The 12535-nt window shown below is 35.3% G+C and overlaps 1 pseudogene; it reads right to left on the reverse strand.

Annotated features, from left to right (window-relative positions):
- Nucleotides 1–11313: 11313 nt before the first annotated feature.
- Nucleotides 11314–12535, reverse strand: part of LOC148842006 (uncharacterized) — a 29639-nt pseudogene continuing 28417 nt past the window's right edge.

The following is a 12535-nucleotide window of genomic DNA, read 5'->3' on the forward strand; positions in this document are numbered from 1 at the left end:
ATCATACATTTTAATGATTAAAACTTCATACTATTCCATCTACTGAGTATACCAAAAACATTATTTTGTCGTTAGCAGACTGTCAATAAAGTACATTTATTTTTTGGTAAGCAATACAGAACAATTGCAATTTGCCATGCTGTTTCATTCTTTTTCAGTGGTTTTATGACTGTGATTCCCTGACCACTTGGGCAGTGATTTTCAAACATACAAGAGATGCTCGAAGGAACAATGAAATAAAATAAACACATCTGACAAAAAAAGCTCTACAGGCAAAATATTGTGTTTCTTTTCTTAACATTTCAGCATGGCATGAATTTAGTTCCAATAAAAAATGTTGTAAATCTAAAAATGTATTAACGTATACGTATAGTGACTTAGAAGCAAAAACAATCACATTAAACCTGACAAAAAATGCAAAATTATGTTAATGAATGTTATAATTTGGTAACTTCATTTGTGTACTACTATAAAAAAGGAATTGCGTCTGTCTTGGGGGTAAAGAACTTTATTTGCTTTTCAGGAAACAGTAACAAAGCAGTCAACAGAGGGTAAACACCATCTTTCCTAAAAAAAAATAAGTGAACGGTACTTTATACACTTTAGTACATTCAGTTGTAAGACTCTTTTATGCTGATTTTATCAATTGTAACTGAAAAAAAAAACAAATATTAAAGAGATGGCTGATAACGTGAGAAAAGCCATTGTTTACGAATGGCATTCCTAAAGCAGGAGTTGGTGTCCTCCAAACGGATCTCATTATCACATCTGACAATGAGCCGCAGAGGCAGGGTGTTAAGCCCATCACACATTTTAAATTCACTTTACACATTATTTGAAACCCATTCATATGTGGCTTACAGACAAGTCCCAGGTGCCTGGCAATAGATGCAACTTTGAATTGCAGAAATCCAATTGTTTGCTTCCCCGAAGTTCGAGCAATTTAATTGTTTCCTAAACTGAGCAGTGTTGTTAAATTATGCCTGAAAAAATGGGCTATTTAAAATTGTCCTGATGAACCATAATAGTTAAGACACAGAATCTAAGTATGCATTGATTTTCCAGTATACAGCACTTCCAGCTGTTATTATCATTATTCCGCTTTGTTTAGGTGACACTAATGTCTGTTAGATCGCTGTTTGTGTTTTATTGTATTACTGGGGGAAATGGCAAATCATCCTCTTCAATGGCATGACATCGAAGTGCGACTTTCCTTCTCTTTCATTGTAAATAGACCTCATTTCTTCCACAGTAATTAACTCTGACATACACTGCAGTTACAACATTGAGTGAAATAGATTGCAAATAAAACAATAAGAATTGTATTTGAGCAAGCAGTCCAATATGCAATATGAAAAAATGGAAAGGGCCATTTTCATAAGCGGTGTTTTGTATTAGTCATTAAGAAATGCAGCTCACATCTGAGAAATTGGCACCCAACAAAACAACAATTTGTGCAGCTGTATATGACATACAAAAAAAAAAATCATTAATCTTAATTGTCTCTTCCAGGGGACCATATAGAGAAACAGACAGATTAATGATCATATTTCTGTCAGAAAATGGTGTTACACTTTTATGTTTTGGATTTTTTCTCGGTACGGTGTCACGACATCACAAAAATGATGAATCGCATTTCTTTGTTCCCCTTCATGATTAAAACATGTTTAAAGGGAAACAGACTAAACATGTTTAAAAGCCTATGGGGGAGAAAAAAAAACATAGAAAAGAGGACATCATTACTGTGACATGTGTTTGTTTAAAATAAAATTAAAAGCAAGAACTATAAATAAGAACTATAAAATGACAGTTCCCATAAAAACAGTGATTTAGATAAAAAAAAAGTGTACTGACAGGTTGTGCCTCTTTGGTAATTTATATACATTGAATGTTGCAAATAGTTTTGGCTGTCATCAGTTTTTGTAAACAGAAACTAAATATATTTGAATGCTGCCTTGGACAGCACAGTGAGGCAGTGGTTAGCATTGTTGTCTCTCTGTGCTGGATTCAGTTCTTGACCTCAGGTGCTGTCTGTGTGGAGTTTGCATGTTCTCCCTATGTAAGCATGGGTTTCCTCCAGGTGCTCTGGTTTCCTCCCACAGTCCAAAAACATGCTGGTAGGTTAATTGACCTCTGGGAAAATTGGCCCTGGTGTGATTGTGTCTGCCCTGCGATAGACTGGCGTCCCATCCAGGGTGTACCCTGCCTCGTGCCCGTTGGTTGCTGGGATAGTCTCCGGCTCCCCCACAACCCTGAATCAAATGAAGTGGTTAGAAAAAGGATGAATGCTGCCTTATTCTATTCTTCTTCTTCTTCTTCTGATATCACATTTTGCAAAACAAACATTTTCAACACTGCAATAACAAATGGTATCTTCATCGTGGTATAATAAAGTGCATCTTTGGTTTTACATCATGGTAAAAATATTTTGTTGATGTGGGGGATATTAACATGTGCCTAAAATCTAATCAGATATGTTTTTGATATTTTTTGCAAAGCAGAATATCAAACAACACGTACAATGTACACCAAAATACAGTTTAACTGTCTCTGTGAGCCCCTCTCCCCAGTCCACTAATATTCTTTACAGTATGTGCATGTATGCATGTCTTTGCATGTATGTGTTATGATCATGTGTCCAATCAATAGGGTTTGAAATGCAGAAAGTTACTGAGTTCCTCTAGATTTGTGATACATTGGGCAGAGTAATTTCTTGGTAGGCAACCAACCTATCAAGCAATTGTGACATATGTATGACCATCACTGCCCTCTGACAAACTTTTGCTTAGTGAAATGTATTTAGATTTTCAAAACTGCAAAAAAGTTAGATTTTCATGGTGGTAAATAACATGCCTCTTCAATATGAAAATCATATTATTGAAAGATCAGGAAACTGGTGATTGTGCTGTTAGAATAAGCGTTAAGTGTAGTATGTGTAGAATTGATGACAAGCATTCACTGACCAGTGAAGAAGCTGTTAACACCTCACAGCTCCTGGGTCCTGGGTTCAATTTCAGACTGGGGTGCCTTCTGTGTGAAGTCTGCATGTTCTAATATGCTTGTGTGAGTTTTCTCTAGGTGCTCCAGATTTCTCCTGCCTTCAAAAGACACATTTGTTAGGTCAACTGTTGTCTTTGTGTGAATGGTGTAGTTTCACCTTTCATGTTTTGAGGACAGGCTTGGGGTTGTCATGACAATTTCAAGGAATAAGCAGTCTTCTGAGAACGGATGAGTAAAAACAGCAAACATGGTGTTGTGGTGTTTTTTACCACATGTCCAACATGTGTCTGGCAAAAATTAATTAACCCTGGTTACACTGAAAACACTAAATATCTCATTGAAAATTGGCTTTGTGCGGAGTCTTCATTATTAACACAATAGTTAGCTCTTCTGCCTCCTCAATGATAGTACTTTGGCAACTACTGTACCTTGTAGTTGTTGTTAACTTCCATCTCTGAAGGCAGTTTTACCCTTCAAACACAATGTAAAGAAAACTGAAGCTCACATCCTTACTCCAAAACTCATTGGGTTAGCCATAACTGCTATGGTTATTGCACATTTTGTTCAATACGTAACAGAATTTTTTTTTCTCACATGCCAAGTGTATACTGTATGACTTGTCAGTAGAGGGATTTAAACATCTGAAATAGAACAAAAGCACAATTGTTTAATTAAGGTCTATTACTAATAATGTTTCTGCTGCCTTCAAATACAACTGCAGGCACTCATTTGACTGAAAAGTTTGAATCTTGAAAATAAGGATGGACAGATATTTAACATAGGTGTAATTCATATACTAAAATATAACCATGTGAGAAAATACATTATTTTGTATGTATTTAAACACATAGTGTAGAAATAGAACACGATAAATGTGATTTGTAATAATATGTGCATATAATAGTAACACATGCTTAGAATACACAGGGTACCCTCCATTTAATATACATAACATTTTTTCTAGAGTCATGGAGATTATAACTATATCATGATTGTGATATACACAACTCAATTTTGACAAATTGTATCAGTTGGTAAATGTTTAAGAAAGATTCATACATTGAGTTTAGATCAGCTATTTTTCTTTGCTAAGCTTTAAAAAGAATTAAATTATCATATAATTAATTAAATAGAAGGTTGCAATATTTAAGCATAGCTAAAGAGTGTAAAGTCACATCATATTTAAAAATAATTTAAAAAGAGGCATATACATCATTTATCTCTCAGAAACTGCCTTTTATTTATATTAATTAAAGTGGACCTTTAGGGGACCCTACAGGGGTAGATACAATTAAACAATAAAACAATATTAATAAAATATTGTGCCTTTAATTTAAACTTCTAATTTTACACACTCTAAAATGTATGATATTAGAGCCAATAGGGTAGTAAATGCATTTTCATATAGTGAAAAGTACAAGACCTGCAAAATATTTTCTTTAATTCAATGCTTAATAGAATATAATGTATAGTAAATCTTAAAGTATAATGTTCATATATTAAGTGTAAAGAAATGAAACAAACTGTGATTTTTTTTCTTTCAGATAATTTATGGTTATAAGAGAGTAGCAATGCACTACTAAATTTTACTTCAGAAACAAGGAATTACCACTAGTTGTTCAGGAGAATTTTAATTAATTTCTTTCTCACCATTTAGTCTTTTTGCAGAACAGAATTGAGATCCATTGTTAAGATTTAGTGGAATCTTGTTTAAGGTTTATGTCAAGGTTTTCCTAAATATAATGCAAGCTGAAACCTTAATATGGCAATGTGTCTCTAGGATCAGGATGAATCACACAGATGTTAAAGTGATTTAAATCAACGCTTCTTCTCAATTGAATGACTTAATGTTCTAAGAGGTCACAGACTGTGGTCCCAAAGGCCAGGACCCTGGTCAGTGCAGGTCAAGTTTAGGTCCTGTTGTAGCAGATGGTGGGCAGTCTGCCCTGTCACTCTAATCTGAAAACACAACTTTTAGCTTTAAACTGTGTCAGTGCAACGTATATCTGACTCCTTATGAACAACTGTTCTGCTGGGCTTCCTCAGTCCATCTTCATAATTAACTGTCCAAGTGTTTATTAACAGAAAAATAATTATTTTTATGAAAAGGATCAGACAGTAAAAATAATAATCTAACCCCTAATGTGTTGGGTAGGGTTTTTATTAAAAGTTTTAGTTATCGCTAAAGTTTAGACCTGCCTTTCTAATTTTGCTCTCAATGGTGTTTTGATTTTTTTTTTAAACCGAACTTTGCTTTGTAGGTTCTCCAACATTCAAACATAAAAACCACAAACACCCAGAAAGCCAGTTCCCCAGCTTTTTTATTTATAAGTCAGAATGCGATTGGGACTTTTCCAAACATTCTGGAGATTCTGGAGATCCGCAACAGGAAGTGAGAAATTTGAATCTTACAGCACCGAAAGTTCTTGGGGAACACAGACTACAGAGTATCTTCTCTTGGAAATTCTGGGCAAGCCTTGTACTGTACATTAGGATTCACCTTCATAACCTGTGCTTTTAGTACTGGAGACATGGAGTGATATGCCACATTACTAATGACAGTAAATGGAGAGGTTCAGACTTGTCTCCATTTAAAGAGTTGTTAGGCCACAAGCACATTAATCACATCATTTCTTAAAACAATGTTTTTGAGTTCAGAAGTGTAACAGATGTAGATAAGGGTATGGCATCATTCCTATTAATGTTGCCGCAGGGGCGTTTGTAACTATATCACCTCAGTAATTTCTTGGCAGATGGTTAAACCAGTGTATTTTTCTTTGATAAACAAAATATACTAAATATACAAAATATGTATAGGTATATACTGCGAATCCTGCAATAAATTTTCAGAATTTGTTTTGTTGTTGTTGTTTTTTTATAGGATTTATATAAAACACTTACCTCTGTGGAGACTGGTTGCTCACTCAGACCTTTTAAGTTTATTTTGTGATATCATACTGTATATCAAGAGTCATTTTTTTTAAGTCACAACAGCAACTCTTATTAGATTAAGTAAAAAAGATTAATAAATAAGCAGGCATGTTTGAAGGCACTTTTCCAGACATAATTTGCATGGAATAAGAAAGTAGGCAAAAATAATTCCTAAGCAATATACATTTGAATACAGCATTGTGAGAAAAATATGAAGAGCTTGATGAAGATACGTGTTTGAAATTAAAACACCTTGTCAATCGCAACACTGTCGAATGCTTGTTTTGCATGAAACTTGGATTTTAGTTTCATTACTGCTTGTTTGCACTTCATGTTCACAATCATTATAATTCTAATTAAACCACAAGGGTAATTAACATTTCTAATTGAGATTACTCATACAAACAGCAGGTGAAAACAGTTTTAGATTTAGCAAATAAATCATATGATTTACCAGCAAAAAATACAGTATATCAATGCAACCTAGATTGTTTTATCTGAAGTAACAGTTTACCTATTATTGCTTTTTTTATTGTGTGATAATGTTTATTGTGTGCATTCATATATTTTAGCAATCAAGACAAGAAAAACAAATAGAGTACAGCCAGAAAAATTATTTTAAAAATCAGACAGTGGTTCATATTAAAATTACAGCTTCACTCCAACACAAAGTAATTCCAGGCTTAAAAGAAAAGATGCAATGCTTTGACTGAGGAGCCTTCTTCAGGTGTGTGTTTCAGATTTATACTTAAAAGTGCGGAATTAACCTCTAGTTTTTCTTTTGCAGATTGTGTTCTGTTACTGGTCCCCACCCTGACTATTTTTAACAGGTGAGATACATAAGATAATTGAATAATAATGTCCTAAATCTTCCTTTCAATGTATCAAACCATGTGGATTTGGGAGTGGCTGAATTGACTAAGATGCTCACATCAAGCCCTGAGATTCTGATAATGCAGGTGTGAGCCAGAGTCAGACCACTAACCTGACTGTTCAAAGACATGCTGTCCAGGTTAACTGACATCTCCACACTGAGATGCATACGAGCAATCGCGTGTGTGAGCCCAGTGACGCGCTGGCATGCTCCCTGCTATTGGATTTCAAGACTAGAAAGGTTCCGTTCCTTCAGCCTCTCAGTATAGGACATTCCCTTAAGGGCTGGAATGTATCTAGTTGTGCTTCTCCGGATGAATTCTGCACTTATTTCCAATTTATCTTAACATTTTGTTTGCTTTTTAACTGCTTATTCACATTATCCAGAAGAGACACCTCAGTCTTTTTCATAAATAGCCTCAAGCTCATCTTTTCCCATTTTGTTTTTTATTGTTTACGTTTTCATTATCTGCATGCAAGACTCTGAATTTGTCTGCATTAAACATCACCTGCAAAGTGTTTGTCTAGTCTCCAATTGTGTTAAAAAACGTTTTGAATTTTATCTGCTGCTTCTGTAGTGTTCGCTAAGCTTCTACAAGCTTGAGTGTTTTAGTGGCAATACCAGAATCTAAACCATTGATCTAAAATCAGAAGAGCAGTGATGCTGGTAAGAATCTCTGTGGAACTCCACTAACTGCATCACTCCCAATTTGAGAGTTTGCCTTTTTTGTCCTGATTTAAGAGTTTCTATTGTAACAACACTATTAACAAATTCTCATTTTAAAGATATACTGTAGATTTCCTCAAATGCGACCACCTGTCATTTACATTTTTTTATTTTATGAGAAACATAATGAAAAGCTTTTTTTTTACAATTTTAATACCTCATAACATGCTCTGTGTGTGTTCTGTTGCTGCTTTTTCAATTTTTTTTAATAATAAGTTAATTAAGCAAAACCTACCTTTTGGGAATCCATGTTGACTATCCTCTAATTCAATTTATTCACTTTTTTAGCTTGCAGTTTTAAGGTATGTAGTTTGAAATGGACAAATCTCTTCTTGATGGTGTAGATTGATTTGTCCTTTGCAATACTATGTAATACAATTTAAAGAATATTTTTAAATAAAAGTGTTCTGTAGGTTTATAAAAATCCTAAGGGTTGTGAAATACTGGCCTTCCCATCCATTCTAGGGCAAGAGTTTTATACAGCTTGATTATGTACCCATGGCTGAATCAATTATTCTGTTAACTCAACTCATTCAAGAACGGACTGTACACAAATATGAATACATTGGAATAAACTGGAAAATTATTGTGTCCTCTCTCTGCATTAATTTTGAAATAAGGCCAGACTATTAACACATTAAAATAAGCTTTATTTAAAAGCTGATAAAATCCAAACTTACATGAATCTACTTACAAAGGACACCTTAGTACAGCAAAGCTCCACAAGTATTAAACATGAAAATGATTAGATGTGTCTTCTGTTGCACTTTCAGTACCATTGTGTCTGTAAAGAACCCACTTTGACAGTGCTATAATACTTTCAAAGATATGTATGTATCATATTCTTCTTAACTGTTTATGGATAAACGAAGGAACACATTATTGTTTGTTTACATTTCTCCTCCTTTTTATGACTTTTCTTGCAGGCATAAAAAAACCCCAACACAACAACGAAAGCAAAAAAAAAAAATCACCTTCAGGTGCACTTGCTCATCCATTTCAAATAAAGCTCTATGCCCTTGAGTAACATGGCAGCGCTAAGTTGTGTTTCAACTAAACATTAATGCTTCAGACAACTGAAGGCCAACTGGAGCTTTAGAAACAAAACTCTGGGGGCTGAAGCTGAAAGCTATCTTAATTGCTGCTTTCAGCCCTACACACATGCTTACTGAAAATCCAAGCCTGAACAACAAAGGTAATGTATTATTAATACTGGAAACACAGATCTCACTCAGAAAACTAGAAACAGAAGTTGTGAGACTGCGAAAACATTGTGCAGCTGGACACTCAAGGGTCATACAGTCTGACAGCAAGAGCATGGAGATGAGACCTGCTTGGCTGTCATCTATCCTTGATATTTGCTCGCTGCCTTTATCCTCTTTATTGGAAAATTGTGTTAGGTGTACACGGAGGTACCTACCAGATGATTAATTGTGTGCTTTTCCCTCCTCCTGGTTTTTAAAATGAACTTATATTGAATAGGAATTAAGAAACTCGAGCTATTTATATATGTGGAAAACAGGCCTCATACAGTTTTGTGCCACGTCTCTTTTGAGTTCCGATTCATTAGGCGGATGCATTATTGAATTGCTTTGAATTATGCTTGCTTCAGCTGAGACCACATTAATGTTTGTTAAGGAGAAGTCATAACTTTGCAAAAAAAAAAGATGCATGCTAACGTTACTGCAGGACTTCAATCTCCACAGTTCTGATAATGTATAATTAGGAAATGATAAAAAACATGTAATTATTGTGCAAATCAAATAAACGTTATAGTCAATTGCCATAATATGTCTGAGGTATTAGTAACAAGTACATCGCCAAAAATGACTAAGCTGCAGGTAAAATGACTGTTCTCTGTGGGTTTGTCCTAGTGTTATGCTAATAAAATAATTTTATTAGATTCACTGGTATTGCTCTTCCACATACTGTTAAGCAGGGTTTTTATTAACTTTGCAATCAGAGAGGGAATGTGTCCAAGGTATTGATAGATTGGAGGCTATGATTTAAAGCATTCCTTATTCATGCATGATATTATTTTTTATTTTGTTTTTAGAGTAATACATAATAATGTAATATGGTATGTAGGTATATGCCTCTTTAGCTTCACTCCACTCTCTGGGAACACTTTACGACTCTCATTACTTGGTAAAATAATTCACCATAAGGTGTGCAAGAAACAATTCCATTTAGCGGTTATTGTTTTTTCAATACTGCTTTTGTTTTGAAAGTTAAGACATCCTGCATCCAGCAAACGCAGGGACTTTATTTCTCACCAGGAGATGAGGAAGCAGCAATAATAATAAATGACTTGTGCATGAATGGTCTTGCCAGAAGGCTAGAGTAAGCATTGTGTTAATATACTTTACTGGCATTAGATTACAAAGAGCAAATGTATTTTAGGCTTTGAAGATGTTTTTGCAACATTTTCTACTATATGTTATCATCAAAGCATAGGACAGTGTATTTTCTTATTTATATGAGATATATGTGATACAGTATATGTCGTTTATATGAAAAACTGAAACTAACTTTCACATGTAAATACCATCTGATGCCATTCTGTACCTCCTGTGTTCCCTTTCCCCCCAAGTGCATAACCCTTCCATTTATACAGTAGTGCACATAAGGAGAGTTTAATGCCAATTTTTAGTGCTACTACATTTCTCACTTCTTATTCTAATGACTATGTTCTTCACATGTGTCTGTTATTGTCTTGTGCCTGGATTGCAACTTGCAGTTCTGGATTGCCATTTCTGGGGGGGAAAACCACGCCAATTCATTAATTAACTATATTGGTAGGAATATTCAAGGCGGTGGAGCTTGGGTATGAAGCAGTGCAGCAGAACACATTAGTGTTGTTAACATCCACACATACTGTATGACACTTCACTTAAAGAGTTTGAGTCTAAAAAATGCAGTGCTGCTAAACAGATTCCTTGTCATATATTCTCCCCTGAGATGTCTATTTAAATCTGGCTGTTATTCTGAAGAAGTTGATATATTGGAATCTGCACGACTAATACAGGAGCATGAAAACATTTCAAAAGTTTACAATTACACTTGGCCCATTTTCCCCTTTTTGGTTGCTTGTAGCTCATCAATCCCAGAAACTCATCCGGGTGTTTAATACCGCATCCCAGAAACAACTTCAAAAAATGACTGGGTTGTTTGCTCTAGAAACTCTCAATTCTCGTGGGAAGAAATTCATTTGTTGTCCGAAATGCTTCACCCATCCACTTCCGCTTGATAACAGATTATTGTTGAATAGGAGCAGAATTGTGTCAGCTGGACATTGCTTACACCTTTCAAGGAAACTCTACCAGATTGTATACAAGTAGGAATGACATGAGAGGCATTAGTATTCAACCATGCTGTTGATCAGATGACCTTAAACTAGTTGATTCACACAACTTATTTTCCATGTAATTGATATAAAATGAGTTGCAAAACCTATTAGCATAAAATATAAGAGAATGGAAGCATTTATTTCTGCAATATTTGGTCCACACAATATTGAACTTTGCATCAACATAATACTTTAGAGTACACTATGACTCAGCTCATGAAATCAATCAATATTAGCCACGTCTAGTGAAGCAAGACAGTTTATTTAGTTTTTAGTTTAGTTTTCTTTTTAAAACACACCTAAATGTGCTTGTTTCAGGGTTATTGGGATAGGTGTTTTACTTAGATTAAGAAATGTTGATAATGGTGTATAAGGGGGTACAGCTGTATTGTTGGAGTGTTACAATCAGGAAGCTCACTTTGTCGATAACATGTTAAATCAGTAGCTGAAGGACCTTCTCACTCCTCCTCTTGATCTGTTGTGTGGGAGGATTGCCTGTGTCCTGGACAACCCAGATGGGCCCAGCACTCCAGTAGTGCATGTAATGGCCCTCCTCATAGTCGAAAAAACACTCCAAAAGTGACCTAAAAGTAACCAAGAAATCATTTCAAAACTGTAGGAGGCCTAGAAGATAATTCTAAGATGCAATGTAATCTGTCATTTTGATGATGTAATACAGTATGTCACATATTAGAATGATTAGAATTATTTCCCCTCACACACCCCATCCATACGTATGCCTTACATACACACACTCAGATGGCAGAAGTAAGATTTTTCCAGGGCTGCTCTCAAACAATCAGTTTGCCCTCTAGGCAAAGTCCAGAGCCCAAATACCAGTGGCATCTGTACTAGTGGGCTGAGCCTCTGTTTTGAATGATCACTTGAAAGCCTGCAGGAAATATATCATCTTACATGCTCTACTGATACATTTGGTCACAAAAGGCATCAAACCTGTTACCAGTTCTTGAACAATGTGCTTTTCCTAATGGTTTGATGACTGTTCCCTGGAATGCTCTTACCATAAAGTTAAAATTCTAATATTAATATTATCCATGTTGTGAGTGTGTATCTGTGTCATCTGTGTACCTGTGTCCTGCGATGGGCTGTCCAGGGTGTACCCCACCTTATGTCTGCCGTTTCCTGGGATAGGCTTGGGCTCTCCCGCCACCCGGTCTTGGAAGTTAGAAAATGGAGAGAGTTTCTGTTACTTCACATTCCATAGAAGTAAATCTGATACTTCGTAGTTGTCTGTTTCATTTCTACTCCAGTTGTTGCAATAGGTATAAACAAATGAGCAATTTTCGAATAATTGAAATCAACCTCCTTTTGTTTCGTGTTTGCTTTTGATGCTGCTGCTCACGCCAATGACAGCTTCAATATGCATCGACCTTTTGAAACTGAGATATAACCTTCTTTAACTTAAGCTGTTCAACACTTTTGTGAGATATTCTCTTATCACCATTTTCCATCATTTTCCTTTTATCTACTGCAATTAGTTCATCCTAAACACTTGTTTTTTTCTCTATGCAGTAGGTTTATCCCCATTAACTTTCCCATATTGACTCTCTTTGTAGGGTCTCTTCCCTTCCTTTGTATTGTGTGTGTCTGACTTGCCCCTGTAGCCCAGATGCTTTGTAACCCTTTATGTGTTC

This window comes from Atractosteus spatula, chromosome 1, assembly GCF_055471065.1.
Source record: "Atractosteus spatula isolate fAtrSpa1 chromosome 1, fAtrSpa1.hap1, whole genome shotgun sequence".
In the NCBI taxonomy this organism is placed as follows: domain Eukaryota; kingdom Metazoa; phylum Chordata; class Actinopteri; order Semionotiformes; family Lepisosteidae; genus Atractosteus; species Atractosteus spatula.